Source organism: Varroa destructor, unplaced genomic scaffold (genome assembly GCF_002443255.2).
Source record: "Varroa destructor unplaced genomic scaffold, Vdes_3.0 BEIS01000002.1, whole genome shotgun sequence".
NCBI lineage: Eukaryota > Metazoa > Arthropoda > Arachnida > Mesostigmata > Varroidae > Varroa > Varroa destructor.
Genome location: NW_019211455.1, coordinates 37,553,113 through 37,560,330, shown reverse-complemented (window position 1 = coordinate 37,560,330; position 7,218 = coordinate 37,553,113).

The following is a 7,218-nucleotide window of genomic DNA, read 5'->3' as shown; positions in this document are numbered from 1 at the left end:
CTCTACAGCTAGATGGCTAAACACATGTTATTGCGGTAAGAAACCCGCCACCCTGGACTTCTCCTTAAGGTCTATCTATATAATCTTGAGGTGCACATATAAAATCGACAGTCGATTTTGGAGCCTATTTGCTTCTTGGCCCCAATTTCTACGAGTTGTTTTTAGACACAAAGCTTCCCTAGCCTTTTCCCTCAACACATTATATTTTCTCTCGAACTCACTCTGTTGGCAGTGGCACCTGCCCCTTGTTGTGGAACTGGAATTGTACACTTTCGTCAAAATAAATACCTTTTAAGCTGTAATGCACATTTTCAAAATAGGACGCTTTCGATAATGCGAAAGAACACAATATAAGGCACGCTTTTCGTTTTTCTGCTCGACAAACTTGAAAAATAAACACGTTTCTCAGCTATTGACTTTTTTTTAAAAAACGTGCATCAGACATCCATCATATAGCCAAAACATTCGGCTTTATTTTATAATAATTTCAGTTTTTAGACTAATGGGAAAAAATAAGTGTCGATTTTGTTAGCAGTATCTCCTAAACGCCGTGGGACCTTTTTGTATGCTTACTTATTTTCACAAAAAAACAGCGAACAGAAAACGATACTCCAAAGGAAATTCGAACTCGTCCCAGAGCTTCGAGTGGCGACGGATTCACACAACTTCGTTTTGAATACAACGAATCATTCTGCAAACGCAGAACTGTTTTGTGTCACAAATGTGTATTTACTAAACATGAAATGAAGGAATGAAAAAGAAGCCGAAGATAAATAGTTATTCATTGGGTAACGTCACCCGTCAAGCTATCATCAACTTTACAATGGGAGAACGATAAAGTATCGAGTCATATTGTATAGACACAATGTTCTTTAGGTATCTTATAATTGTATAACAGCTGTGTGATTTTTATCAAGCAATAGCATTTATTGAAGATGAGTGATAATTTCGGTTTCTCTGCAGTGTTCACTTGATTTTATTTATTTACAAAATATCGAATTCGTTCGAACGGGGCAATTGCTTTCTAATGCGTCGTTACACTTATCTTGGCCTGTGTGATATCTAGCGTAATGGCCAGAAACTAAGAAATTAGTCGCGTGTTCCCCTCCGTTCGGAGTCCGAAATGATTTTTTTTCGACATTTCGCACTAATATTCTAACAGGAACGGTAGGACAAAGGCCACGGTTACGGCGCAAACGAAGCTGTTTCCTACACGATTTAGTAACATATTACCCGAATTTACAAATGAAAGGTATTATATTTGCATTTTATTGCCTATTTCAAATGTCGGGGCTGGTAGCTAACCTTGTAATCCTACGCAGCTTTTGTTTATACATCTATTTATTCACCCCGACATGTTCCTCGGTTCAATTGGCAGTTGAACTGAGTATCACTTGCTTTTCACAGGTTGCGAGCACCGAACGTTGTTTTCTAGTGGGAAATAATATTACTTCTTCATTAAGATATATTTATTCTTGTCTTATCCCTATGTAATGCCGGCCAAAACGCTTGCGGACTATTTTACCATATTTGTCAGCCGTTTCAGACATACGGCCATCAATAAACGGAGTTTGATGCATCATAATTTAATTGTATATTATCAACATCATCACCACGCACTTGTTGTTGTTTTTTGCGTGTGTTTCGCCGCTCCACCTTCGCTCACTAAGTTAAGACGCTTTTTAGAAACTGCTTTCGAACGGCGAGTTACTTTCGCGCTGAATGAGCTCGCTTGTCTTAATAGCTGTAACTATTCGCGGACGTGTTGCGTTATTTGAGCTCTTTTAGGCACAGAGTGGCGAAGAACGATCGAACTAGGTTATCGTTATCAACCGCTCACAAAAGACGCCCCCATTGTAGAGAGCTGTGCTTAACCGCTTAATAAATGCCGACGACATATGTCATAAAATTATATTACGTCTCATTGACATCATCTGTCAGCAGGGTGGCAGCACAATCAGCGACCCCACAGTGAACATGTGATGGGTCGATAGATAGTGATGTCGAACGGAAAATACCTGTTTGATTCGAAAGTTTTTGACCAAACCAGGTACCGTGTTCATCAAAAAGTCCTATTGCAATATCTCCACCTTCTCCATGGCGGTAATGACGGCGTTGTCCATATACAAGTAATTACGAAATAATACTATTAAAATACTACACAACAACGACCAGCAGCAGCTTCGAAATTCGTCTTCAGGCAACCTCCTCCTTCTTTGATTGTTTTTGTCAAAAAGGCCAAAATACGCTGACAAAGCGGTGAGCCTGGCTAATAGTATTGAATTAATTCTGAGTGTTCTAATACCCCTAAGCCTACCACAACAAGTGATCCACAGCACACTGCGGCAAACTGGCAATCTTTGAGCGCCCGACAAAAGATTAGTTCCGTTCTTTCTGAGGCTAGTGTAGTTGTGTAATATAGTTCGCGGCATGAGTCCCCCCCCCCCCCCAAACGCATATCGTTGTGCCGCATTACGACCGACAAACTCCACCTGTGCCCCCATGTTGACGTATCGAAATTCAACGTTAATGACGAAGGTCATTAACGTTAAACTTCAATATAGCACAACTAAGTCACTATTACGTACAAGTGTATACACTGTACAGTCCAAAACTCGAACCTATGACAATAGTACCTTTAAAAATATTTTATGAAGATATTAATTAACTTATTAAGTTCTTGAGGTAAGCATTGGTAAGAGTTTCTTCCGATTAATTTTCTGTCACGGTCATACGTTGCTCTTTTAACATTGCGTTTGATTTGCCAACGTATTGATCGACAGTCGACAAGTTCGGAATGAGCCCTTTTGATATTTCATTCAGTTATGCAGTAAAAAAAAAGCACGTGATATGACCACAGAAAAATCAAGTTGGGGTTTTTAAATAATTGTCTTCGAAGTGAGCACGTACGTACATAGAGTCTCTGTTGATATCCTTATTCCAATTAAAATCCATTAACCGTAATAAGCCGCGCCCGGATTTGAGCACAAAAGCAGACGAATTCTGTTATGGACAGACTCGTACAAATTCGCTTCGAACACGGAAGTGCTCTTAGACGGGCCGGGGGCTATTATAATTATTGCTATGGCAGTAAACTGAGGTTGTTCCAGAAGGGCAACTACAAAGGCCATTGTGGGGCTGTGTCACGCACGGGTGAGTTTCACTCAGCAATATACAAACCAAAAGAAAATAAACAATATCTACCCTTAATGTCGTGCTGTTTATGAGGCACATTGAGCTATACATGAAAACCTTATAGGCACAAGAGGCAAATCTTCTAAATGATGGAAGGCAAAGAAGGTTTTTTATGCCTTGGTTAAGGTCATGCTAACAAAACATTCGAATACACAACCCGCTATTCAAGGTTAGCCCTCTCAATATCTATATTCATATCTAATGGTACCTTTGGTACTCAACTAAAATGGAGATACATGCTTTGACAGCCTATAGTACCCAAGGGAAATGAACGTACATGCATACCTTGACGCTCATATCTCTATCACGTAAATAAGCAACATAAGATATTCCGTTGTGATGAAATTAAGATATCGGTGAGGGCGAGGCTGGCTGGCAAAAATCAATATCGGAAGTGTTCGATGAAACAATTGAAGGGGACAGTCACACAGCTAGGTGGGGTACATGCAAGGCTGTTATTACAATTTTTACATGCATCTTTCAGGAGCTAATAAAAATGACGAGAGAAAACAACCCATTCAATACTTCTACTGCACGTTGACCATTATTAATACGTTCCTTGAGCTATTACCTAAACCCTACGCATTTAACTACACCTGCACGCTAATAGCAAGTTATGAGTGAATTCTATTATTCACTCATTTGGCATATTTGCAATAGACATGTACGAATTTAAACACCACTTTGAACTCAGTATCTCCGTAAAATCTCATGAACCTTTTGCCTGGCTGACTCCATATTTTGAAACTATGTTCATCTCAAAGAGAGGTACCAACAATAAACTTTGATGTCTTAAGTTACAAGGGAAGCTTCAAGGTACGTGCTGCTTGGAGCTAAGCATATATAGCAATTCGGTTTCACTTAGGTATTCATAACGGGCCTACTAATTTTAATTAATTGTTGTCGATCTTAAATAACTGACTTCAGCGTGGTAGCTCTGTTTGCCTCTTCAGATTCCATTCCACGTAATTCGACGGATCTTTACTCAAAATATCCCTTAAAGTTGTATTGTTACAAGATAAATAAATAATGGCAAACAATATAATGATATTATACGTAAATAAAGTTTTGTAGTGTCTTGCCCTGATCGTTTTACTAAACCTAATTCAATATTGATTCTTCAGAGTGAATACCTTCAGATTGCTCTCTCGGATAAGCAGTCAACCGATAAAAGGAGTGCTCAGTAAAAAAATTTGGGCTCGCCAAACATGTAAAACGAAATCATTCCAAGGATGAACTTCCTCAAATATTGTACATGAAAAATCTATTTTTTAGCACTTTTGCAGTCAACGCTTATAAGATTATTTAGCTTTTCTAGAAAATAATATTGACCTTTATTACAACTGTAGGAGTTAGCGTGTGCAGATCGTCTAACATCATCGTATAGTTCTAGCGCAAGTGTAATTGTCGCATGCCTTTACTTAATATAACAACATACATGTTTTTTTTTGTTTTTAATGTCTGATCTTCACCGAGCCACTTACAATCAGCGTCGCAACTTCAGATTCCCGCATAAGTATGTTTTGGGCACGTCGACGCCATGATTAAAGGTATGTTTCTATACAACTATTCTATGCACAGGTACTCGCATGCATCTCTTGCGCTTTTTGCAAGCTCTACGTGCTCGACGTACACGAACGCGTATATTATATATTTACCTGCCGCCACTCAAATTCATCTTTATTGTTTAAAGGTCAGCACTGTTTAGCTACTGCAATAGAAAAGTACATATGTATAGAATGAAATTATGGTAATCTATTGCTAGTGTGTACTAAACTGTAGCAAGGGAATCCGGTGGACTTCATTATTGAATAACTTTTGGACTAGTAAGACTAGAATAATGATTTTAAAAAGACTCTTCTTCAAATTTACATATTTGATTCAGTGCTCTGGCAATTTGTGAACAGCCATATATCCGCGTTTCTATGTGCTATTTCTTTATCTATGGCTTCTCGAAATAAACCACTTGTCCCTTTTGGGGCATGGAAAGCCACGTAATCACCCAGGCTTAGATTGGACGAATCGGCGGTCGAAGCCAACGTTAGATATTTCTCCATTTAATTCAAGAAATAACTGAGGCATGGCGATAAGATCTAGGGTTGCCACCAAATAACCAGAGTGTATGCTTTCGATTGCCATATCATCAGTCCATGACCATTGTAAGGGCTGCATTCAATGTTTCATTTTCGGCGAGTATCTCGCAGTAACAAATATCCCTTGCAGGTACTTTCATCACTTCTATAAATATTTTTACCGAACTCGATCTCTCTCCAAAGAAACGCCATTACATCGCTTAGGTTCTTTTCGGCTAGCAGCAGAGATTAAATTACGCTTCATCCATAATGGCCATATTGTCCTAGTTTTCCTTCTTTTGATTAAAGTTCCGCAAGCTGTACGTGGGGTAGGCCATACGCATTTCCAACTACCCTGATGTTAAGTTACGGGAGAACCATTTCTTACCTAATTTCCGTATTTTCAGTATTTGAGTTACAGCTCTGTACGACGTTACAGCAATAGGCTCTTAGTTTTCGGGTCTCAACATAACTAACATCTCCTGGCTCGTCTTCAACACCCCAGTCTTCGTTCTTGAAGTGTCTCCACCATCCACGTACTGCGTTTTCCCTTTAAACATTCTTGCCTAATGTCTTCAACAATTATCAACTAATCTCCGCAACGCTGTGATTTTCGAAATACAGAATACAGACTAAAAGATGTACTTTTCTACTAATTTTGCGTACGGTATACTCAATCGGTTTTTAGCCACAACTTTTTAAAACACTGGAGTATTTGCCAAATAAATTTCGTCTGCCGGCGTTGCGTACTTCTAAAACTATTCAGTTTTAAAACCCGCCAACTCCCTTGTATCAGTCTATGTCACGAGTACGAACGATGCTGTCAAAAAAATCAGATGTCCAAAAAAAGGCAAGTCAAAAAAATAAAAAAAAAACATTTCTTTTTATTTGACTTTTTAGGAAAGTTATATTTGGGGCTTTTCACTTTAACGTTTTAGCAAAGGTTTCCTTGAAATTAAATTAAATATTAATTGGAGCTACTTTGTCATCAATAGGGGTTGTTTCAGAAAGCGTTGGTCTTCACGAAAGGTTAGTTCCAAGTGATCGGTATCTGCAATGGTAGCAGTAAACCGACAGGGCCAAGCGGTGTTGACGATAATATGCAGCACATTTCAACAAACTGGACTTTTTTATATTCACATGGAAACTTTAGCAGGCTAGCATGAATTTGCAATAACGTTTAAGAAAGACTTGACCAGAGTTTATTGGCGGTCCCGATCTGCGTGATTATTAGGGCCGTTGTATCCGTGGGTGGCTGCGTGTGGTTTGTGAAATGCTATTGAACTGACATAATGGCAGCTGTGAGCCCTGTAAGATACATACATAGAAAAATTGCTCAATAATTTAGTATCTGTACATCAAATCGTATGTTAACGAGTTCTAACGTCTGATAATAACAACCATAACGACTGGTTACTTATATAGAGTTCCTGTTTAAACGATGCTTACGCACTAGAAAATAAAGCTAGAGGTGACAGGGTTGCAAATCGCAGCACAACGAAATCCGTCTATTCACACATTTTATGTAAAGATCTTTCCTAATTTCCTGAAAACTTGGAGTTGGCATAATTTTCTTCTTGGGAATCTCCTTATGTTATGTCTTACTAGTGTATGTTAGAGCTGTATGTTATTTTTGTCGAGCGCATCGGGCAGTCGCTTTTTTCACCTATGGTGCCTCCAGAATCAATATAGAATATAGAATTTCGAACTAAGACAAACCACAAGATGATGTTTCCCCTAAAAACTTCACCTGGCGGAAGTATTTCAGTGTTTTGGTTTGTGCAAGCTCATTTGCGATGCATGCATTGAAAGTCCGGTTTGCCGTGTTCTTTTTTTGATCTTAGATATGTCATCCGACCGATTGTCTTTTCGCTACTATCAGGTTCGGGCAACTTTGGTAACTGTACCCGGCCGAATTGCATCTTAAAACATAGGAGGATGGAAGCAAACA